Raw genomic sequence first — 25,130 nt, 5'->3', positions numbered from 1 at the left:
AGTGTCTTTGCCTAACTCCCTGCTGTCATCTATCTTCCACATTGATCACTACATGTTTAATTCCTAGAATACAGAGCCGATCACATTACTAGCATGTTTAAAAACCTCTAATGACACTTCAATGGCTTAGCAAGCAAAATCCGGACACTTTGGTGTGGACCGCCATCTGAATCTACCCTTTCTTTCTCCCTCTATCCCCCACCCCCATCCCACATTCTAGCTGTACTTGGGGGTGTGGGGTTGGGGGGAACTTACTGATTCCAAGATGGGCTTGCACCTTCCTGACTTGCACAGGCAGGCCCTTCTGCTGAGAATGACCCCCCTTCACTCTTCTGCTGTCAAGTTTGGCCTCAACACTAACTCTTTTGTGTATCCTTGTCTACAACCCCCACCCTACCCACCTCGCCCTTTCAGAACTAACTCCTCCCTCCCTTCACTATGCCCCCATTGTACTGGAACACGGCTCTATTATAAGAGCTTTCCACGTTGTCTCATGATGATTTGTTGATGTCTGTTTCCCCAGCTCTGATACGTGCTCCTGGGGAACGGGGTGGTATCTTGTTCATCTCCGTGTCCCCTGTCCTGTTGTATACCTTCCAGGCACATAAATGCTTGCAGCATCAATGAGTAAGAAGATAAATGTAACTTCAAAGAACGTATGTTTATCATGAGGTTCTGTTTGGTGCCCAGGAAGGGAACAGGGAAGACATATTCCCCTGTGTGTTTGAGTTTCGCTGTGAGTTTTCCATTTATTTAAAATGGCGTTAGGATGCACCTTTTCAGAGTCAACTCAAGGCCTGTTGCTAGTTCTGCATCTATGAGCCAAGAATAGCTTTTACATTTTTAAGTGATTGGGAAAAAAACCAAAGATGAGACATGAAAATGATGTGAAATTCAAATTTCGATGTCTATAAATAAAGTTTTATTGGAATACAGCCATCCCTATTTCATGTAGGGATGTCTTTTGAGCTGTAATGGTAGACTCTAAGCAGATGCCACAGAGATGGCAAAGCCCCCAAAGCCAAAGAAAAAGTATTATATGGTTGTCTCTAGAAGTTTGCCGACCCACACTCTAGATTAGTGCAAGGTACATCTATGCCTGAGTTCAGAATACAGTACAGATCTTTCCACATCTACAGGGGAACAATCTGGAAGCTAAGTGAGTGCTAGACCAGAGGAACAAGTTCAGTCCTAAAAAGGGACCATTCTAGGGCCATATTTTATCATTTCTAGTTTGACATTAGTTTTTAAAAAAATCTACATATACCAAAGTTATTTCAAAAATAATTAGCGGCAGTAACTTTTCCAGTCTTTTGCAAGTCTCCAGAAACCTCCCCAAAGACCAGCCATTGAGAGTTTTCTCCTTCAATCCAACTGACCCTTGGTTTTCTCCTTCCATTTAACTGACCCTTGGTTCATTCAGCCTTCACTGAAACCCTCCCAGGTGCCAGGCCCTGTGCCAGATGTTTACAAGCATGAGTCCATTTAATATTCATCTCACGTAACAGCCCTGTGAGGTAGGTTGTATTGTTCTTACTTTACACTTCACAAAACCAAGACTGGAGAAGTTCTACAGCATGTGCCAACTTACAGGGTGATGGCACGTTTGGTTTAGGAACCCAGGTTTTCTGGTTTCTGAGTCTGTGTGGCCCTGACCATGGAGCTATACTCCTGCCAAAGGCTTCCTCTCTTCATATGAATGAATGAATTAATGCACTTCATTATCTGAGCACATGTTTGTCTGCTCAATAAGGTCAAGTCTCCACCCTAGTGGGACTAAGCTCAACTAAGAAACAGCAGGTATTGCTCTTGAGTTGTGAGGAGGGCTGATGCAGCAGTGTAAATGCAAACACACACACCCCTTACTCACTTGCACGTTCGAGCCTGTGTGTATGTAGTTCTTCTTTCATCACTCTGCCGCCCTTTGTGGCTCTGCTTGCCTACATCCCATTATGCCTCACACTTGTACCCCATCTTCTTTGTAAAAGCTTTCCTAGAAAAATCTCTCCATTGTTGCTCTCCTCCCTCCAATCTTCCTCTGTATCTCTGGACTCTCATCACCTGTGGCCTAAGTCAGTGCTTCCCAAATCCAATTTCCCTTAAGAAACAATAAGGAATGCTTAGGCCTCTCTCCTTTAAGTATGAGCCTCAGTAGGCTTAGTATGAGGCCATGGAATCTACCCATTTAAAGTGATCTTCATCCACACCGCACCCAGCGGTAGCTCACACTTGTAATCCGCGTACTTTGGGTGGCCAAGGCAGGAGGATTGCTTGAGCCCAGGAGTTTGAGACCAGCCTGGGCAATATAGCAAGACACCATCTCTTCAAAAATTAAAATTAAAATTAAAATTAACCAGGTGTGGTGGTGCATGCCTATAGTCTCAGTTACTTAGGAGGCTGAGTGGGGAGGAACACTTGAGCCCAGGGGGTCGAGGCTGCAGTGTGACGTGTTTGTGCCACTGCACTGCAGCCTGGGAGACAGAGTGAGACCCTGTCTCTAAAAAAATAAAAATAAAAAAATCTGCATATGATCCCCAGTCAGTTTTATGTGTATGACACACCATTCAGTGCTTGGTATTGCCTTACACGGTTTCCTTTGTGAGAGTTGCTTCTCCACAATGAGATTCTGAGCAGTTTATAGAAGAGGGTTCTGTCTTTTCTTTTGTTGTATCCTGTTTTGCACCTATGTCGGTGACTGAATCCCATCTTTTGTCCTGTGAAAGCCCTGTGTCTTTTCTGTGCACACGGCCTTCACTGAATTCAACAGGGGGAAAAAGTAAGCCACTTCTCAGACGGCAAGGGAAAGAGCTCTTCTCACTTCAAGGCAATAAACCTCTTTTATCTGCTGAACTGGTCAAGCTCTTGGAATGAATGAAAGCCTATTATTAGAGAAAAGCCTAAGAACAGTCTTAATGCTTGATTCCTTATATGCTGTGAAATGGGGCTTTCATTCACTTTCCCTCCACTAATATTTTGGCGCAAGAGACCTCATGAAGGCTACCCGACCTTACCCTCAGCTACCTCTTTAGCAACAGTGTCCTAGGAACACATTCTATTTTCTGAAAGACTTGTTAAGGCAATATTAAAAAAAAAAAAAATAGGCCAGGCACGGCAGCTCACACCTGTAATCCCAGCACTTTGGGAGGCCGAGGTGGGCAGATCACATGGTAAGGGGATTGAAACCATCCTGGCCAACATGGTGAAACCCCATCTCCCCTAAAAATACAAAAATTAGTTGGGTGTGGTGGTGCACACCTGTAGTCCCAGCTATTCAGGAAGATAAGACAGGAGAATCGTTTGAACCCAGGAGGCGGAGGTTGCAGTGAGCCATGATTGCGCCACTGCACTCCAGCCTGGGTGACAGAGTGAGACTCCGTCTCATAAAAAAAAAAAAAAGAAAAAAGAAAAAAGAAAAAAGAAAGAAATTTGTTTCTGCAGATGGAGGGTAGTGTTTTCTAAAAAGGCTCCTTGACTCATGATCCCTGAATTTCTTCTCATTTGGTTCCCTCCTAACTCATTTCGCTCTCAAGGACAGGCTGCCTGGGGAGGGTGGGGCGCTAGGCAGCAGAGAATGGAAGCGGTTTCTCTAGATCTAGGTTACAGCGATGTGGTGGATCTCCACGCTGTGAAGACTTGAGGAGGGCCTGGTGCCTCTTACCACTCAGCCGAGCTTGAGCAGGCTATCGCTGTACAGCGCCTTACAACCACCACTCCTACTGAGCCCTCTTCCTGCTGCTCTCCGCCTTCTATCTCTTTGAGGTGGCTTTTAATTCTCCCAAGAGTGAAGTGCTAAAATGGGATGTCTTAGGCCCCTCCTAGCTCTTGATAAACCATGAAATAGTACATGTAAAACCGTGTCACTACCATGCTACTAAAAACCCAGCCAGACCACCTAAAGTGGAGTGATTATGGGTAATATCTTGACTTGATGTTTAAAAAACTGTGCGATTGTGAAGTTTTGATGTTTAGTGTTATTATAACTGTGGAATACTTAATTACTACCTTTTTTCTTCAAGGAATTGAAAAACGTTGACAGATTAAATTAGGTGTTAAATAAATGCACTCGACTCTAGTGAAATGTGACAAGCAATTGTGAAGCTCTATTTTAGCGTTTTCTTTATATGAAGGACTTGGAGAAATTAACTTAAAGGTGAAGTGATAAGAAAAATTAGAAACGCATAAAGATTTAGGCTTATTTATCTCCATAAATGTGCAAGGTTCACATTTCTAGTATTTATGTGCCCCCAGCTAGGTAAAGGCATGGAATTCAGTGGAAAAAAAGGAGTTTAATAGTAAAATTGTGCAGACTGCCTGCAAAGCGCCTCTCCTGTTTTCTCTAGCCGTGAGATGTTCTCTTATTACATGCTTTAGTGTGTCCAAATAAACAACTTTTTATATGAAACTGTCATGGAAATCTTTTCTTTTTCTTCTTTTTTTTTTTTTTTTTTTTTTTTTTTTTGAGACGGAGACGCTCTGCCGCCCAGGCTGGAGTGCAGTGGCCGGATCTCAGCTCACTGCAAGCTCCGCCTCCTGGGTTTACGGCATTCTCCTGCCTCAGCCTCCGGAGTAGCTGGGACTACAGGCGCCACGCCCGGCTAGTTTTTTTTTTTTTTTGTATTTTTTAGTAGAGACCGGGTTTCACCGTGTTAGCAGGATGGTCTCGATCTCCTGACCTCGTGATCCTCCCGTCTCGGCCTCCCAAAGTGCTGGGATTACAGGCTTGAGCCACTGCGCCCGGCCGATGGAAATCTTTTCTGCTAATAGAAACTTCACACTGTGGATTTTTACAAAGGTTGAGGTGATCTGTCAATATCAAATAAACAGGAATTCCATGGCTGAAATGAGAGTGGCTGTCCCCTCTTTCCGGAAGCACTGCCCGACACAATCATCTTGGTGCAAAATACCTATTAAATGACGGGGAGCAAAGGCATCAGGTCTTCTTGCTAACCCTCTGTGCTTCCTCTGCATGTTCTTACGTTTGAAAAGTCTTCCTGCCTTCTCTGGCATACATGTTAGCACTTTCTATGTGATGTCATGTGGCATAAGACATGATCTTTCCTTCTTGCCATGGCATGACGTCATGTGATATGATGGGACTTCATAGCCCTCTTCCACTCTCCACGTCTTGCTATTGTCTAGCTGGACTAAGCAGAAAAGGCTCATGGATTGTGTGCCTAAGCTTCCTAGCTGGGTCAGATGTTCTGTTTTCAGTCTACTTCCGAGCTTTGCCATTCTCCAGTGCACACTGGCCTCCGGAAGTCATCTTCCACACCAGGCATCTAGCATAGCTCCAGGGGCGGAGGTAGGGACGGCACAGAGTGGGGGAGAAGGGAGTATTTTAAACACTGAATGACCACTAGTAATGCCCAGGGTACATCATTTCTTCAGGGGCTGGAGATGCATTTTCTCCCCTTTGTGCCCTAAAAGAGCCCAGCTGACCCGGCCCTCCAAGAAGGTTTCCCTCTCGTGCCCGGCTTCTCTCATTGGCTGAGGCCGGACAATCTCCAGCAGGCCCCGGGCCCTGGGCCTCTGGCCTGTCTGGCCAGCCCAAGCAGCCGCCAGCTGGCGCTCATGAGCGCATAAAAGGAATCCGGATAATACAAGGTCTGGTGGAGAGGCGGGTGAGAGGAATGTGGTGGGGAACACAGCACACCCTGCACGGTTCAAGCCAAGCTTTTGAAGAGTTTGACTCGTTTTAGAAAACAAACAAAGTGCTCCAGCTATCAGCAGTCTTTTATTTTGTCTGCTAGAGGAATGCCTTGCCAGAGTGGGCCGAGGACTGGGTGTGGTAAAGACACCAGTGTCCACCCTTGACTTGCCGAACGGAATATGGACGGAGCATTGCTTTTTGCCCACTAAGCCCGGAAATAAAGAGCAGCTCTCTTCTTTATACAAAAAGCCGAAGGGGGGCCTGGCAAGGAGCATGCACAGGGCTTGAAGTCTTGCTCACTGGTACCCCTGAGCTTTACAGGCACTAAGTGTAAGTTCTCTTAACTTGCTGAAGGCCTGGCACCCTGTGATTTCAGACTTGAGGATGTAGACAAGGGAGTGTCGCAAGGGTGCTTTTGAACCCAGGGCATGCAGTTCTCCTGATTCATGCTCTAACCCGCTTTTGGAGCTTCTGGTCTTAGGAGGGGTGGAGAGTAGTGACAAGAAGCAATGCTGTACCCTCCTGGGCCTAGCTGACAGAGGCCATGTCTTCCCCCCGGTTTTCATTTTGCCATCTTAAAATTACTCTACGTTTTCAAAAGTCATCACCTGTGCAGTCTGGTCACCAAGCCAAAAAAAAAAAAAAAGGTCCTTCCTTTTTATCCAGATAGCTCTGTGCAATTTTTTCTCTCCTCTCAAGCCCACTCTGGGACTCAGCTCCCCAACCATCCCCTCTCTCATGTGCCTCCTAATCTTTCCCACCCTTCTCTCTGCAAGTAAGTTCAGGTCTTCCTTACCCTGAAAACAGATTCACAGTTCCTTGTTCAAAAAGCTGGAGGCCAGACGAGCTTGTGGAATTCAGAATATTTCAGATTTTAGAAAGAGATTTAGAGCATATACCACATATTATAAGACACTCCCAGTGAAATCCATGGCTGCGTCCCATAAGCAAAAGCATGCATGTTTCAGCAATCGAATCTACAAAGAGTCATGCCAAGTGGTTAAAAGAATACACATCACCTCGGGCCAACTCCAGTCAGGCTGTGCTGCTGAGTGAGCTATCAAAATACCCCAGATTTTTACATTTTGTTATTGTGGATGAGTGAATATGAGCCACAAACAATGTTCTCTGGGTCTTCAGGATCTTCCCCTTGCCACCTCTCCTTCCCCAACATTGACCAAGTGCCCTCTATCTTTCACTTGCCATGACCAGAGAGTGAGTGGTCCAGCATCCTGGCCTCCTGCTCAGTCCTCCAGGCATCTGCTTCTGACCCCTGTTCCACCAATAACCATCAAAGCCATTGATGCACAGAATAGGAGTAGTGTTGAAATTACTAGAAAAAAGAAATGAAAAAGACTTGCAAAATGCCAGCCTTGATGATGATGATGATGAGCATGATGATAACTGAATTCAGCTGATAAAAAATCACTCTTCTCTAATGGCTGTCAGAGCTTCTAAGCACTAGTTCGCCATTTCTGCACCTACCTGTTGGTGAGCCTGTCCAGTGTGTGGCCTGGTGCAGGTCTGCAGATCACATTTGAGGAGTCCTGCTTCAGGGAACCCCCAGCCTCCATTGTCTAAGCTGGGGACTGTTCTCTGCCTGCCAACTCTTTGATCTCCCCTCAACTCCTGAAACTCCCTGTTATTTCCCCTGTTATGAAATTAGCTCCTTTGGTTTCCACAGCAGTGGGCTCTTCTGATTCTTCGACTTCCCTTGCCAGTATGTTTCAGTCTTCTTTTCCAGAGCCTTTCTTCAAGGTTCCATTCTCAGCCCCTTTTCCTTGTGTATTTTCTCCCTCATCTATGTCATGCTCTCCAATGACTTTTTTTTTTTTTTTTTTTTTTTGAGACGGAGTCTCGCTTTGTCGCCTGGGCTGGATGGAGTGCAGTGGCCGGATCTCAGCTCACTGCAAGCTCCGCCTCCCAGGTTTACGCCATTCTCCTGTCTCAGCCTCCCGAGTAGCTGGGACTACAGGCGCCCGCCACCTCGCCTGGCTAGCTTTTTGTATTTTTTAGTAGAGACGGGGTTTCACCGTGTTAGCCAGGATGGTCTCGATCTCCTGACCTCATGATCCGCCCGTCTCGGCCTCCCAAAGTGCTGGGATTACAGGCTTGAGCCACCGCGCCCGGCCTCCAATGACTTTTACTCTGATGACAATCACATCTCCTAACCTGTGTTCTGAGTTCCAAACCCTCATTTTCTACTGCACCCAAATATTCCAGAGGCATCTCATAAGCTCCTTAGAGTCAAATATTGGGATGATTAATTTTATATATTAACCTGGATAGGCCATGCGTGCTGCCCAGATATTTGATCAAACACTAGTCTAGATGTTAAACGTTGCTATAAAGGTATTTTATAGATGAGATAACATTTAAATCAGTAGACTTTGCATAAAGTAGATACCCTCCACCATGTGGGTGGGCCTCATGTAATCAGATGAAGGCCTTCAGGGAAAAGAGACTGAGGTCCCCTGAGGAAGAGGGAATTCTGTTCCAACAGCCTTCAGACTCAAGCTGCAACATCAACTCTTCCCAGGGTCCACATGCTATGGGTCTACCCTGCAGATTTTGGACTTGGAGCCAATTCCTTGAAAACAAACCAATCTTTTACTTTCTTTCTCTCTAGACACATACACACAAACACGTGCATGCACGCAAACACATGCACATACACAGACACACACACGTCCTGGAGAACCCTGATTAATACACATGTGAATGGTAAATTCCCTTTGAAACAGTGTCTGTTTTAAACCATTCTCTTTCCATTTATGACCCTACCAGTCACCTAGAATCAAAACCTCAGACTGATCTTTTATTTCTTTCTCTCAACTACTTCCCACATCCAATCAGCTGCCAAGCCACATCAATATTTAAATATCAATATTTAAGACATAAATCACCTCCTTTTCATTCATCCACAAAGGGAGAGTCAACCACCACTCAGGCCTGGTTGGTCATAGAATACATCCTCTTTTCTATAGTGATTAATCTGAGAACTTGACATGTAACTCGGAGTCAATCCAAGCTCTTCTTTGAGATTTGTATAGGAAGCCTGGGAGAGAGACGGCTTCTCTGTCTTTGGATCATAGACTGTAAATGCGTGTTTGCTGGTGAATATCTTTTTCCCCTTGTAGAGACAGTCAATAGCAAGAGAGAATGAGTCCATGTGCAAAAAGAAGCAAAGACATTTAGAGTGGAGAGATGGAGAGAACCCTAATCCTGTTGTCTGTGCCTTTGGATCCAGCCATGCCTGAAGTCTACTCTTAGACAACTCAATTTAGAAGGCCATAAATACACTTTCCTGACTAACCTAGCATGAGTTAGATTTTTTTCACCTGCAATGACAGCATGCTGACTAACCCTCTACCAGGAAGTATTTTCCTAGAAGGCAAAGACTATACGTTATTCATTTGCACCCCCTGTGGCAGCACACACAGGGTCTTGGAGATTAAAGGTACTCAGTCAATATGCTGTGTTGAACTCCCAGCTTGTCTTTAAGGTATTAGCCACATTGTGAACTTTGTGTGTGGGAGGAGAGGGAGACATGACCAAAAGGAGCATTTTCCGTGGCTGCTATGATGGCAGAAATAGAAATGAAACTTATGTATTAGGAACATTCCAGGGTGATGGTGGTTTGGAGCACGGTGACCCAAAGGCGAAGAAGATCCAGCCTTTTATTTCAGGTTCATTGATTTTAATCCACAACTTTAACAATGAAAGGAAAAGCAACACATATTTTCACTATTATGTGTGGGGTAGCAGCAACGTTTTGTCTACCTGTAGATCTGTATAAATATTTATATTACATTTCCCTGCCAATTAACTAGTACTTGTTAATCCCTACTGAGATGTCATTCGCCCATCCACCAATACTTACTAATTGCCCAACATAATGCTAGGCACCTTGGGAGCTACAAAGATGAATAATACCTAGAGGCTGCCCAGCTTCTTAAATACCTATTACAGTAGCAGCCAACGCGGCTGCAGGAAGATAAACTTGTGTTGGGGGAAAAAGAAATCACACCATAAAGTTATGTAAGTTTCTATTTTAAAATCATCTGGTTCTAATTTACTAAATTTAATGCTTTAGAGCCAATGCCAAAGTGCTACATTTGATTTGTGGAAATACTTTAGCACATTTTTCCATCGTGCTCTTGTACAATATATTTACCACCCTTTTGTTATGGTTAGAAAGATTATGGACCTTAAAAAAAGCCCTCTTTATGAGCTTGCTGATATTTTGTCATAAAATGCCGTAAGATGGAATAAGTCTAGTAAACAATAATATTCACTTAGGAGCATTCCACATGGTTTAGTTTTTTTTTTTTTGTTTTTTTTTTTTTTTCTTTTTAAATTTAACAAGGATATCCATCTGGAAAATGGATATTTAAAAACTTTCACTATGCCAAACCACTTCTTTTCAGGGCAGACAGTATTTTTTTTTTTTTGGGTGGGGGAATGGGGAGGGATGGGGATGGATATTTAAATAGCAGTCATACTGTGCTATACTGCTAACACAATAGTAATGTTAATATCAAAGGATAAAAGGATGTCATGGACCCAGACTTCCAAGAGGGGGCTTATAGAACATTCCAGCAAAATGAACTGAATGTAAGATATCAACCTAAGTGCCATTTCCGTACTGGCTCGGGGCCTGGCATAGTGCAGCAGGGAAGAGGCACAACTTGCCTCAGGTTGAGGGAGTTCCTGGGCTGCTTCCATCTCTCTCGTCCTCCCTGACAGGCTCAGTCCACTGCTATCATGGGTTCCAGTGACAGGCAAAGGCAGATGGATCCCAGGTCCCAGGAATGAACCATCATGATGTGGTCCCCCAGGCCCCGGGCTTCACCAGTTACCTGGCAGGGCAGTACGGCCGCTATCCTGTGGCCTATTATGGAATAATCAAGATCTCTCTCCAGCATTTTTTGCTGAAGCCTCCGTGACAGACTGCGGTTTAGCCAATGAAGCCTGCCTTGAATTTTCACAGTGGCATTTAAAGTTCGAGTGTGGACCCATTTTGCTCCTGCTTTCGGGCTTTGCTCAGCTTACCAAAAATGAGAGGTTTTTCACTTCACACCCACAGAAAACAAGATGGCAGCCCGGGAAACTCCCCCTCTGCCTTGCAGCATTCTATGTCCTTAAAACGAAGGAACCTCATTTGTTTCAAACAGAGCTTAGACATCTGTTACAAAGGAAAGGCTGCAAAGGCTGGGCCAGTCAACATGTTTCCTATGCAACAGGCTCTCTTTGCCTCCAGTTACGTGACTTAGGATGCAGGAGTTCAGACGCATCAGAATGAAGAATGTGTGACTGTTCATGGCTTCCGGGCTTCAGATGACTGTGTCCTGCAACCTCCTACATCAAGATAAGGGTTGCTTGTGAAGGGACATTCTAATGTGGCTCTTCCCTGCCCCGCCAAACAAGATTTGTGCTCCCAACTCCCTTGCCTAGAAGTCCAATCTTCCCATCTCCCCTTGAAAACACTGCAATATGAAATGAAAGTTTAAAACAGTAACCAAGTAAAGAGAGCATCATGATCTCTCCCTCCTTCTGAATTCCTCTTTGGAATATCTCTTACTTTGCTCTTCCAGTCAATTCATTCCTCCCTGTATACTCAGCTCAAGTCTGTAAGTCTGTCCTCCTAAAATTGACTCCAGCCTCTCTAGATGAGTCCTTTTTCCTGAATATGCTTGAAGTCAGTTCTACTGGTTCAACACTGGGGTCATGGCGCCACTGTCTGCCATGTATGAATCCCTAATGGTGCTCCGCCTTTCATAACACTTGACCTTAGAAGTAGGCAATCCCCTATTTGACCCAAGCAATAGAAACTTGTTTATACTGGGATATAATTCACCTACATAAAATTCACAATTTTAAAGTGTACCCTTCAGTGTTTTATAGGATAGTCACAGAGTTACAGCAACATCATCACTATCTACTTCTAGAACGTTTTCATCGCTCCATAAAGAAACACCATGCCCAGCAGCCATCACTCCCCATTTCCCCCCATGCTCCCAGACCTCTGGCAAATAGTCATCTCATTTCTGTCTGGCAAGAGCAATTTATAACTGACTTCATGCATTTTTATTTTAAGCCTGATTTCAAAGGCTAACACAAACATGAGATTGGCTGTTAACATTTTTGTATGTATTTCAAAAGATGACTTCAGTTGCATGAACACATGTATACATTTAACACATGCAAGGGAACATGGCGTGATAACAGCCAAAAAATGGTAATAAAATGGAAAAGAAAAGCAAAATTTGGGGTGTGTGTTGGTGAAGGCTTTTGGAAAGAAAGGAGAAAGAAGGTCCCATGAAGATGGGAGATTATTCCTTTGTAGGCTTTCCACTGGGACACATCTAGTTTTCAGATTATTTTGATTTAGGCCAGGTATATTATCTTCATTTTTAAGAGTTTTTTTAACTCATAAAGAGTTTTTTTAAAAGCCTCTTCATTGTAAAGAGTTTTTTAACTCTTGAAAGACAATTTTTGGGATATAGAGCTGAAACTTTCAGGGTGCCATTTTTTTTCTATAAGATCTTCCCAAAAGAAACATTTAAAAAAGATGATGTATATACCACTGCTTACTTAAAAAATATAAAAACAGTAGATTTGAGAAGGAAAAAAAAAAAAGAAATAAAGGACAGCCTTTACCATGTACAAGTCATGTGCCAGATACAGCTAAGTGCACCATCTCTTCTCCATAATGATGAATCAGGGAGGGGTTAGTAATCCTACATATGGAACCTGAACCTCAGGGAGTGACTGCCTTGCCCAGGATCACAGCAAAGATCTAACCAAGGCCCATCTGGCTTCAGACCTCATGCTTATAACCTTGTTATTGGTTTTGAACAACATTGCAGTTCTATATATTCTCAAACTGGTTCCCCAAAAGTATCCTAATGAGAAAATTGATGTTGTACAGAAAACAGCAATAGGCATTATTACATCTTCTGGTCTTGGAGAACAGCTGGACAGGGAAGCGGCTTGACTGTTCTGCTAGCTGTTCAGGGTCCTCCTGGCTTCTGTGGCCCTCCGTTCTTAATTGTAATATCAGAGCCTTTGACCTGACACATACCCAAGGCCAGGCCCATCCAGAATGGTCAAGTTCTGGTTGGCACTAAGCCCCCAGCACACCAGTGCTACCCTGATCTCACTTGGCTCTGGAAACTTGCTCGATGGGAGACTGAGGCTCCACCTTGGCCCTGGAATGGCCATGCTACCTGCACATGGCTCTCCCTACAGTATTGGTCTCTGAGGACTTGGTGAAGTGTCAGCCGTCTCTTTTGCCAGCTACCTGCCCTCTCCTCCATCTGATCATTGAATAATGATGCTCCTCAGTCCCTGCCTTCTCCTTCTCTTCTCTCTCCCCAGCGTCCACAGTCATTCCAGCTATTCACCTGCCAATGACCCACTAGTTTTCATCCCCATGATGGATAATTTTATATGTCAACATGACTGGGCTGCAGTGCCCACGTATTTGGTCAGACATTATTTTGGATATTTCTGTGAGGGTGTTTTGGGGTGAGATTTACATTTAAACCAATGAACTTTGAGTAAAGAAGATTGCCCTTCATAATGTTGGTGGGCCTCATCCAATCAGTTGAAGGCCTAAATAAAACAAATATATATTGAGTCCTATAGAGTTAAGTTTGACTGTGAGTAACAGAAAAACCATAGAAGAATGAGTTTAAAAAGACAGAAGTTAATTTTCTTCTTATTTATTAGAATTCCTGGGTTGGTTCAGGTCTCTATAAAGTGTGTAGAGACCCAGGTTTCTCCTCCCTTGTGCTTTGAAATCCTCAGTACAAGGCCCAAGGCAGCTCAAATTCTAGACATCACTTCTAAATAGCATCTTCCAGCCAGCAGGAAAGAAGGAGGTGAAAAAAAAGTGCCTCCTCCCTGAAAGGTGCTCCTAGAACCTCCATTCTCTTCCCATTAGCTGGATCTTGGTCACATGGTCACAGCTAGTTGCAAGGGATGCTGGGAGGTGTAGTCTATATTCTAGGTGGTCATTTCATGACTAAGGAAGAGGACATTGGGTATCAGAGGATGACTGCTAGTATTGGCCACAAGTACCTACTGGGTAAATATGTACAGTAGATCCTCCATAACTGTTTGATAAATGTACATGTGCCAGGTTTTGTTTGCCTATTTGGATAGACCTCTGCTCATGGTAGGTAGTCATGCTAGGGCACTAGGTAATAGAGTGCATTTCCCTCTTTCTGCCTGCAGGTTATGTTCTGTTGGCTCGCGTGGGCTTCCTTCTAGCCCCTGTGTCTGGATCTGCCCTCCTGGTACACACATGGTGAGTGTGGAGATCATGGTGAAGGCACCCAGAGATTCCTGCCACAGGCAGGTCTTTTCCAGCTTTCTCCAACCCACAGCAGTGCCTAGACCATAGCTGTCTGGGTCCTGAAGTGGGCGGTGAGCCCCCTCGCTGCCTGTCACTTCACAGGAACAGATGTGCAAATGACTGGCTGTGGCCAAAGACGCAGTCAGACATCCACCCCAGGAGCACAAGTTCCAGAAAGAGGGAGGGAGAGAGAGGTTGAGACTAGAGGAGGAATGGGCCTCTGCTGGCCTTTCTCCCCACTGGCCCCTGTCCTTGGAGGTCAAAGTCAGTGTAAAGTCATAAAATTTTGTGAGATGCTGGCCCTGGGTGAGAGTTAGAGCCCCCATGACAAGCACAGTAGCCAAAGCCTAAATCTAATTTGACATACCATGAAAATGAGGCAATTGTATGTTGGCCTTGCTGGAATCCCCATGTCACCCTCCATTAATTTCTTTGTCAAGGTAGTTTCCAAAATCTCTTTTCCTCAGCATCATAAATGCTAGGGGAAAACATCCTCAAGTATTCTTAACACGCCGCAGGGGAGAGAGGCTGCTAACTGCCCAGAATCACGTCCTGAATCTACCGAAGACACTTTTGCTGCCTGTCCTATGACCAGAGAGTTCTCTGGCGTCCCTTCGCCGGCATGCCATTCTCTGCTAACATTCATCCAGTGGGAATCGCTCCTCCCCAGGTCCCCAGGAGAGACCTGGAAGCTGAGTCCAGCCCTGGCTTTTGAGCTTGACAATGACTGTTCCTTTGGGATAAAGGAACTGGAAATGCACTGTGGGCACAGCGCCCCACATCCCATCTCTCATTCCGTTACACTTTGCCACTCTAGGATGTTTCGAAGTTCCCATTTGCATATCAATTTAACAAGGTTCCAGTCTGAACCCACTGGTTAACACCATTAAAATGATTCTTCTTACTAGACTGGGGGAAAAAACTACACACCTGCAAATTCCTTACTACCTTTAATCATGAACTTTGAGCCAGTGTTCCATATTTTAATTTCTCTAGGTACTGGGCCTGTATTTTCCACCTATGAAAATGTCTCCAAAATTTTGCTGCTGTAAGGAGATTTAAGGAGATGATGGGGTATAGGATAAGTGACTGTTTAATTTGAGCTTTAAAGAAATATAACCTACAATGGAAAGAATACATCTTATCCTTTAAAAAATGTTGTTGTGTAAAAACTGGCTGGCTATTATTTCATTCTCTTGACCTTAATTCTCTCAACATGGAAAAGTCAGTTCAAATGTAACCAATATGGTCAATCCTATACTAACATTTCAGGAAAGATAGTGGTTACAGGAATCAGTAAAGGTGTTTTGCTGTAGGGGTGGTGGCAGTTTAGATTAAATCACCTTTATCTCTTGTCCTCTACTAATGAGATACCTATGGTGGAGACATTTCAGAGAGCTTAATATTAAACAGATATGGATACTGGAGTCCAGGCTGGTTAGGTGAGGAACATAAATCCATACTACAGAGGAAATTGACAACCTTCCCTGTGCGGAAGTTGTGTCCTGAGGCATCTTCCTCCATGATGGTCATGGTTTTCTCTCTCCTCTCTAACGTGGGCAGGACTCACATCAGGATCTCAGTTTTGGAGGTGAGAAAGCTGAGGCCCACTCATTATCTGTAGGAGTGATTTGCCAAGGCGGCAGGGCAGTTCAGACCCGACTCCAGCTTTCCACGTTCCAATCCAGTTCCTCCCCCAACTAGGCTCTTTTCTAGTGACCCACGAAAGCTTCTGGCCTCAGACACGGTGCTCAACCACTTTAGGGGTTTAGGAACAGTGCTACAAGAGGAAAACAAAGCAAAACAAGGAGCAGGCAAGGTTTAGCTGGAGAATATGGTCCTTTCTCTGGTGTTTCTAAAAAGAAATGACCCTTTGTGTTCTAGCTGCCCTCAGGGTCTTTGACTAATTTCTCTGTGTCTCAGTGCCAGGGGTGGCTGAATGCTGGGGTCTCTGTGCTGCTTCATGTCTTGGCATGACTCTGTATGTGTGTTGCGGGGGGCAGATGGTGAGTGATGGGCAAAATTCTCCCCTCACCTCCTGCTTGCACTTCCCATCAATGCAAAAGCATATCTGGGTGCTTTCGCTCCACCTCGGGGTTGAAGGCTGTGTCGATTCCTGTCAAACACAGATTATATTTTGCTGTTCCATGTGAATCAGGGCTTGTGTTAATATCTTCTAGCTGGGCGCTGTGGTGCTCTCTCAGCTAGATCTTCATTTCACGTCTGTCCTGGGGCTCTTAGCTATGCCAGTGGAGCCCTCTGGAGAGCCGACGGGTGTTCTCATTTTCTATCAGCCTGAGCATGTCATGAACTTTCTGGCTCACTGGGAGTTGAGAATACAGATGAACATAAAAATTGAGAAAAGCTATTGGAGGCTCTAAGAGGATGCCAGTCAAGCAAAAGAATAGTAGGTTCCTATTGCAATATTGGAACCAGCTCTCACATCCCAATTTCATAGTAACTCATGTATTATCTCTGTTTATTTTGAATGCTTCAGCAAAATCTATGTTAATAGAATTCTTTATGGATCTGAGTAGGCTATCCATCCTTTAAACAAATTAACACTGCCCACAGCCACCTCCCATGCCTCCTGGAAACACCCCCTTCTATGATCAAAGAAACCCTGTAGAGAGCAGAACAGAGCTTGTAGGAAATAGACATTTTAGGTCCATGTCACTTACACTATTGAGTTATATAGAGCCTTCTGCACAAGCAAAGCATTATTATCTTAATCAAAGCTGAAAATGACAAATAGAGGACAGAAACAAATTCCTAGCCTGTAGTTTCGTTTTCCCAGGGAAAAAAAAAAAAAAAAAACAAAAAAAAAACAACTCTGTCTCTTAAATATAGGGTTTGTTTTTGAGTAAATTGGTTGTATGCCCCAGGGCCTAACTATTCTAAGAAAATACATATTTTACATATTCTAAAAATAAATAAATAAAAATTAGACACAGAGAAATGGAAGTGATAGGAATATATTTTTTTTTCTCCTAAACTTCAAACAAGAAATCATTCTTTTGGGAAAATTGAGCTTGAGCTAGATGTTTTTAATGCTTTTCCAGCAGTTGCTTAAGAACAAAACATTATGTTGTGCGGAACAGTAGGGGCACGAGAATGTTTAAGTATGTCTTAATGATCTAGGGGTCTTGCAAACATCTGAGTCATGAAGAAGTCAGGCCATAGTTTTTTAAGAACCTCTAGACAAGGATGAGGGTACCGTCAAAAGAAAACGCTTGGATTTTAGTCCTAACAGGTTCCCATCTCTTTGGCACTTTCATGAATGTGCGCCATCATTGAACTTACAAAACCTTGTCAAATCAAGCTGAGTTTCAACCCCCATTGATATAAAAGAGAAAGTATCACATTGCAGGATTGTAAAGGAGGAAAAGATATAATGAAATCAAGCAAGGTCTCCCTGCTTGTAGGAATCTGGCCTCCTCCACTGAGGTTGCGGGGAGTAAGTGTCCTGTAGCAGTTAATATTTCTGAAGGTAAAATTTGATCGGGGATATGTCTCATTCTTCACTTTTATTTCCTCTTACTTGAAAAGTCATATGTCTCCAGGAAAATTGCTGGAGAATATATACCTTTTCTTTCCCTGCACAACCCCGTGCCCTGGGACAAACTCATACTGCATGGGAATGAAAACCTGAACTTTATGTTAACTTATTTCAAATGTTCAAAACTGGTTTCCATGTTTAAATTTTACGGTGTTTTTTGAAATGTGAAATTTTAAGTGTGGGAAACTATGGTATCATTTTGGAATTTAAATCTTCTGTGGGAACATTATAAAAACTATTACCAAAGTCCATTCCTTCTTCTGGACATCACAGGCAGCAACACAAGTATGCTTTAATTGTGTATGTGAATGCAACATCAGGATTCTATAAAAAGAATAAAATAGATCCAGCATCCACCCTCTAAGACAATAGTGACTCAGGCAGTGATATTACAGACATGCAGACAAACAAAGATACAGTGAGAAGGAATTACACACATCTGGTGATTTTGTACTTTTTTTTTTTTAATGACTTGTCATTTGGAGTCACCAGCTTATGCTAAAAGCATGAAGTTACAGTTGTCAGATAAAATACAGGATGGCCAATTATATTTGAATTTCAGATAAACTATGAAGAACTTTTTAGTAAAAGGACATCCCATGAAATATTTGGGTTATATTTGTGCAAAAATGTAGTTGTTGTTTATCTGAAACTTGTTTTTTTTTTTTTTGAGATGGAGTCTCACTCTGTCACCCAGGCTGGAGTGCAGTGGCGTGATCTCAGCTCACTGCAATGTCTGCCTCCCCGGTGCAAGCGATCCTTCTGCCTCAAACTCCCAAGTAGCTGGATTACAGGTGCGTGCCACCGTGCCTGGCTAATTTTTGTATTCTTAGTAGAGACAGGGTTTCACCATATTGGCCAGGCTGGTCTTGAACTCCTTACCTCGTGATCTGCCCACCTCGGCCTCCCAAAGTGTGGCATTACAGGCGTGAGCCACCACGCCTGGCTGTTTATCTGAAACTGAAGCTTAAATATAACTGGGAGCCCTGTATTTTTAAATATTAATTATTTATATTTTTAAAATTTTATTTCAATAGTTTTGGGGGACAGGTTGTGATTCTTTAGTGGTGATTTCTGAGATTTTGCTGCACCTGTCACCCAAGCAGTGTACACTGTACTTAAAGCCCTGTATTTTTATTTGCTCGATCTGACCACCTTACATGCAGAGAAATAGTTACTGCCATGACAGCCATCTGGAGCAAGAGAAGAAATCCCACCGGGCCCCAGAGGTCGTGGTAACTTACTGCTAATTAGAAAACTCTCACAGCATTTCTAGCTTCTCTCTCCCCACAGAGAGAGACCCTCTTCCCAGCTACATTCTACATCCTCTCTTAGAAGTCGGAATGAGTGGAATGAAAGTGGCGTTGGTATCTTGGTGTGATCTTAGAATTGTCCCCCGAGATTATTCCTATCACCTGAACTTTCACAAGTGGTATTTCAGTTTCACAAATACTTATTAAGCACACGCTGCTTTGCAGAACAATATGTTGGGTTGGGTCTCTTTTCTCAAGAAGTTCAGAGCCCCAAAGGGAAGACTAGCATGTCTACAGCTGATGCTATTCAAGGCAAAGTGTGGAAAAATAGAGAAAACGCAACAGGATTCATAGAGTGAGACAAGCAAGTTCTCTGAGGAGTGGGAGATGAGAGAAGAGTTCATGGAGAAATGAGTGGATGAATGGGATTGGCCAGAAAGGAAAAATCTTGCGGGCAGAGATAGAAATCAACAGCTCCCCGTGCTGAGAGGACAGAATCACCAAAGAGATGGAAGAAGAATGTGTGGTCGGAGGGATTCTCTGTTCCAACCCAGGAGGGCGTGATTCATTCATTCATTTGTTTATTCAGTAGATATTTATTGAATCCCAATGCATAAATTAATGTAAAATTGCAATTGTGTGGAGAACTATGTAAAAGAAATTCGTGTTGCCATGAAAGGTGGTGTAGGAGGCATGATCTGGTGAGGGAGGTTGGCCAAGGCCTTTGTGAGAGAGGTAAAGACTGAGGGGAATAGAATTAGTCCGGTGACAAGAGGTGGTGAGGGCCTGGGAGGAGGAGAACTAAGGCAGCTGAAACAGCATGTGTGAAGGCCCTGTGGCAGAAGGAAGCACGGGGCATCCAAGGAACTGAAAGCAAGCTTGGCGCACAGGGAGCATGGTGGGATTTTAGGCTTGAGAGGCACAACATTCTTTAACAGATCCCAAAAGGCCTTGCATGGATCCACATAGCCACTGGAGCCATACAAGGCCTTTTGAGATCTGTTAAGGATTTTTCTCTTAATCCCCGAGCACTATGGAATCGTTTTATGTATTTAAGCAGGAGTGTAACATAATCAGCCTTCAGTGTGAAGGAATCCCTCTGGTTGCATAGGAGGGGAGAGATTGGAAGGGAACCAGAGAGTTATAAGGAGACTGGTTAGGAGGCTACTGCAGAAATTTGGGCAGAAGTTGAAGGGACCCTGTATTCTCCTGCTCTCCCTGTATCTCTCCTAATACTGTTGTTTTTTTTTTGTTTGTTTGTTTGTTTTTTTTTTTTTTTTTTTTTTGCTACGGAGGAATGCAGGAGTAACACCACTAGGCCCCCATCCTCATGCCCACACAGCATCTGGGTCTTGGCCCAGCAAAGTGAAAAGAATTTCCCAAGTCATTATGTATGGTTTTTGCTAGAGGCTGGTAGGGCATGGGGTATCATAGCTGAACAAGAGCAACTCTCTGGAGCCCTGAGGGAATATTTCAAGCCTCAGAGAGTTAAGGGAATGTAGGCAGATTCACAAGCCACCTGGCCTTGGCGCTTCAGAACCACCTTTCCTATGCCAAGCACCTGCCAAGGCAGGGCCCCCATCTGGCTGGAATCTTCCCGGTGAGACCATCTCCCATTGGTTCCTCTCCTGCCAGGTGTATGTGCAGCAGGAGGGCAGAATATTTCTGTAATACTTGGCAAACTTGTGGAAACGCTCCGGCCCACTCTAGCACCACCACAGACGCACCTCTGCTCTTATTGGCTGTATTCACCAAACCATTATCAAGAAGTGTAGGTGGTATCTCTTTCACAGTATTTATTAGTATTTAAATTTTTTTTTTTTTTTTTTTTGAGACAGGTCTCACTCTGTCACTCAGGCTAGAGTGTGGACCTTCTGGCTCAAGTGATCCTCCCACCTCAGCCTCCTGAGTATCTGGGACTACAGGTGTGTGCCACCATGCATGGCTAATTCTTACGTTTGTTTTTGTAGAGATAGGGTTTCGCCATGTTGCCCAGGTTGGTCTCAAACTCTTGGCCTCAAGCGATTCTCCTGCCTTGACCTCCCAAAGTGCTGGGATTACAGGCGTGAGCCACCCTGCCCGGTCGAATTCTGATATACTTATTACAAACCCTGGATTCAATAGAGCCTTTGCAGTAGGCTGTTTGTATCAATAGATGTGAATTGATTTAGGTGACATTCTGTCTTTTGTGCAAACTCAGAGCAGCCCCACGTGGATGGCATATTTGCAGGTTGACCCACTCTCACTCACCTTTTAACTTGACTGCAGACCAAGCCTCTCTTGGAGAAGTGTTTTTCAACCTCCCATGCTCATGAACGCCAGGAAACAGGGTGACAAAGTGACGATAAGGATAGTAGGTCACTTTGGCACTCAGGCCCTGGAGAAATGTAAAGTATGGCCATTGGACCCGTGGTTCCAGACTGATACTCTTCTGGGGGACCATCAGTCACCTGTATCAGATCCTTCAAACGGTGGAGCCAGGGTTCCTCAACTTTGGCATGATTGACATTCTGGGCTGGATAATTCTTTGGTGTTGGAGAGTATCCTGTGTATTTCAGGATGTTTCGCAACAGCCATGGCCTGTACACATTAGATGCCAGTAGCATCCACCTCCTTCAGTTTTGACAGCCAAAAATATCTCTACACATTGGCAAATAACCCCTGGGAGGTAAAATTGCCCCTTGTTGGTTGCCCTGGTGTAGTCTTCCATCCTCATTGATCTAATGGGAAGACTAGGGTCTGGAGAGGGAAGAGAGGGAAGAGTGCCTTCTGAGGGCCCAAGGAGGCAACCTTGGAATTAGCCTCGTCCAGGTCTGTCTAACAGCCCCCACAAATAGACCTTTTTTTCCTGAACTTTGCTTCTTTTTGTCAATGTTCTCATTCTAGATACTGCTTCTTACTTTTTCCTTTTTGTTCTAATTTTTTCTGGGGTCCCCTTTCTCCCAAGGTCTACCTGGAAACACTGAGATTTGCAAAGTTGAATTCCAATGCAGCAGAAGAGCCTGGCCCAGGGAAAACTCTAAACAAGATGAGGGCTGATGCTTCTCGTTTCTGCCTTCCAGCAGCCCGGCAGAGTGACAGAAACAATGTAGATTCTTTGTGTGTGTGTGTGTGTGTGTGTGTGTGTGTGTGTGTGTGTGTGTGTGTGTGTGTAGTGTGCACCAAAGGTTATCTTGTCTTATATCTTGTCTCTTTTTATTTTTTGTCTCTAGTTATTTGTCCCCTACTCATAAGCACATGTCCTTATATCCATCTCTTGTTGTTTGAAACTGACTCTGAAGTCTTCATTAACAGCAAAATATAAATACCTGATCATAATCACAAATGATCACCTTCCACAGAGTTGGAATATCCCCAAAGAGGCAAAGGCCAGAAGAAAGAGGGCTCAATTCTGTTACAGCCATGGAATTGCACTCTTGAAGCACACAATTATGGACTGTTTTCTAAATGAACCAAAGTGCAAAGTGAAGGTAGAGAAACTCAAATTTTATCACAGCATCCCACAGCATACTTAAGAGTTGATTTCCCATTGTAACTGCATTTTTACAGGGCTCAGAGCATTCAGCTATGGATGTTCTGAGCCTGGCGTGTGCCTACCAGGGAGACTCAGGGGCTGAACCAGGCCAATAAGGCTTTCACATCAGCATTTTTCTCAAGAGCTGGGCCCCAGCACCCCGGCTGGCTGGCTCTTCTATTAGAGGTGTGAATGCTCTTCTCTGAATTTTGCTTAGAGCAAGGTTCACTTAATACTGTAACATGTTCGCTATCAAGAATTTTAAAGGAAGTGGTTTTGTGGGTTTTAATGCATTTTTTTGCATTTAAATTTCAGGTCACTCAGCTATTGGGCTGAAAAAGCCTTTTTTTTTTTTTTTTTTCCTATTTGGCTTTCTTTGGAAGCCAGTTCATCATCTGAGTTCTCCTGTAATCTCAACTAAAGCTTTCAGGTTCTGAACTACCTGAAGCCAGGCAAGTCATAACACATCATTACTGACTTCTGGCCCTTTCCTTCCAGCCAGTGTGAAGCTGAGAGGGGTCATTAAACTTCCCCAGAGGGTAATGTCCATTGGGTTGGAGGACACAAAGCCATAAACTTGTCAGAACTGATTGCACCTCAAAGCAAGGTAGTGCTTGTCAAGGGCTGGGGGAAAGGTTGTTTATGACTTCACAGGTCTCTGGCATCGCAGATGTTGTTTCTGTCGTCAGAAGAGCAAGAAGAGCTGCAATGTGAAACCAGAAAACAGACACCCTTGGTCTCTCTGTGCTGTTGGTCTTTTCTGGGGAGACCAGTGGAGTCACTCTGGGCAGGACTGAGGGGGACCCGGGCATCGGGTATATGACCAAGCCCTGGACAGTTCACGTGAAGGAGGAGGACCCAGCTCCAAGATCAGGAGGGAAACGTGCCTGACCTTTGTGCTGTTCTGCCAGGGGAGGTGTTCTTTCACCTCCTCACCCGGTGGCTCCGGGCAGGCTGAGAAGCCTTGCACAACAAGACACTCTGGCAGCAGGAGGGCTCTTTCTACTGCCTTTTCTCTGATAACCTTGCAGGGAGTGTTGTTTCGGCAAGCGAAGGTATCTTGGAGTGTACCCTCCACCTGGAGCCTGCCTACTCAGAAATATTCTCCAGCTCACTTAAGCCTAAAGACTTTTCACTTCCAAAGGCCAACCTGGAAGGGGGCAGCAATGGCTAATCTCAAGTTTTTAAAACAGCAGATGATTTCAGATTCCTGCAAACTAAGCATTGGATTGTATCGTTGGAAACAGCAGGACCCTACAAAGGCTTGAAGTTACAGGGTTGACTTTGAAGATGGGTTCTGTCTGTACAGCATTACCAAGGAGTATCACTGTGAATAATTTTATTAGTATGTGTAATAATTTAATCTTAGTGCTTTAGGCATGTGTTATTATTAGCAAAATTGACTGCTTATACAGTGGAATTTTGTTCATATGCTCTCAATTCGAAGCAAAAGACAAAAACCACCTTACAAAAACAAATAATACAGAGACATGTATGGTCTGAAACATATTCCTTCACTTCCCTTGGAGTTAGAGAAACAAATTGTATCTTTAGGAACAATCGATATAATTTCTATTTTTCCTAATAACAGAAGTAGGTATTGTTTTAAGATAGAGTCACCAAATATTAATATTAATTAGCAATTTTAAAGTGTAGGATGAGGATATTGAGAATGATGCCAATACTATCGAACCTTTTGAGAGATCAGATTAGATGGTTGCATGGTATGGTATGAGTAGTGCAGTGCTTCACTGCACCCTTAACACACACACACACGCACACACACACACACACACCCCACCAGAGAAACAAAGATCCTTCTCCATCTGCTTGTCTCAGTGTCAGAAATCGTACCATTAGGGATTCGTTCATTTGGCTTATAGCATATAGCCTTTCTTTTAAAATACAAATAACCCTAGAAAAAGGGAATTAAATAACTAGTAGTCACTTACATTATAGAAATAATTGTTTTTAATATTCCTCCAGGCCTAGCATCATTGGCAATATATAAAAAAGTGTTCAAAAATATATGTTGGTATATAGACAAAAATAAACAGAGTAGAGAATGTCCATTGAGAAGCTCCCAGCAGGCCTTTCCAACCTCTGTCCTAGCACACCAAAAATTCTGTGCTAAAAACACTCAGCATGACAGTGAGGTGGTGAAAAACATGGTCTTTAGAATCAGGTGGAATTGGTTTCAAATCCAGAGTCTGTCACATTAGGGTGTGTGCCTTTGGGAAAATGAATCATTCTGAGTCTCAACTTGCCCATCTGTAAAGTGGGGTTAATAGTATATGTTTCATAAGGTGTTGTCACGATAGACAGAGATAATGAATGTAAAGCCACATAGTAAATGTTCATGAAATGATGAAGATCATAAAGATGGTGATGAAGAAGATGATGATTTCTCATCCCATCCATTGTCACTCCAGTTCTGGGCATTGAGTGAATGGGCTTGAATTAAATGACTTACAGAAGTGGTAGAAGTTGAGCAGCATGTACGCTGGGGCCTAAGTAACTTGAAGATCCTGGACATCTGGGGTAAGGATGGTATTGAAGAGGAAGATTATATAGAAAGTGTGTTAGTCACAGAAATAGTCACACACTATTTCTCAGTTTTCGGTGCGTGAGTCTTCACACCTATTAACCATTCTCAGTGCTGAAAGGATGTGATACTGTGTGTGAGCATGTGTGTGTGAGCACACGTGTCAGCGTGTGTGTGTGTGTGTGTGTGTGTGTTGCAAAAGAATTCTTTCTGGGGTTCATGCTCCATAATTCTTCGCATTTGA

The 25,130-nt window shown here is 43.8% G+C and overlaps 1 protein-coding gene and 1 long non-coding RNA gene across 3 annotated transcripts in view; one reads left to right on the top strand and one right to left on the bottom strand.

Moving 5' to 3' along the window:
- The window catches only part of LOC112426786 (uncharacterized), a 109,786-nt gene that overhangs the window by 7,268 nt on the left and 77,388 nt on the right, over window positions 1-25,130 (top strand). For both annotated transcript variants that reach the window (XR_011624033.1, XR_011624034.1), the window contains exon 2: window positions 13,895-13,967. This is a non-coding gene — a long non-coding RNA (uncharacterized lncRNA). The remainder of the gene's footprint in view (window positions 1-13,894; window positions 13,968-25,130) is intronic.
- The window catches only part of LOC105482425 (neural precursor cell expressed, developmentally down-regulated 9), a 124,346-nt gene that overhangs the window by 51,870 nt on the left and 47,346 nt on the right, over window positions 1-25,130 (bottom strand). The gene's annotated exons all lie outside the window — the stretch shown is intronic.

The sequence above is a fragment of the Macaca nemestrina genome, chromosome 5 (assembly GCF_043159975.1).
Source record: "Macaca nemestrina isolate mMacNem1 chromosome 5, mMacNem.hap1, whole genome shotgun sequence".
Taxonomy (NCBI): Eukaryota; Metazoa; Chordata; class Mammalia; order Primates; family Cercopithecidae; genus Macaca; species Macaca nemestrina.
The sequence above is the reverse complement of the archived record's forward strand: the minus strand, read 5'-3'. Positions and strand labels throughout refer to the sequence as shown.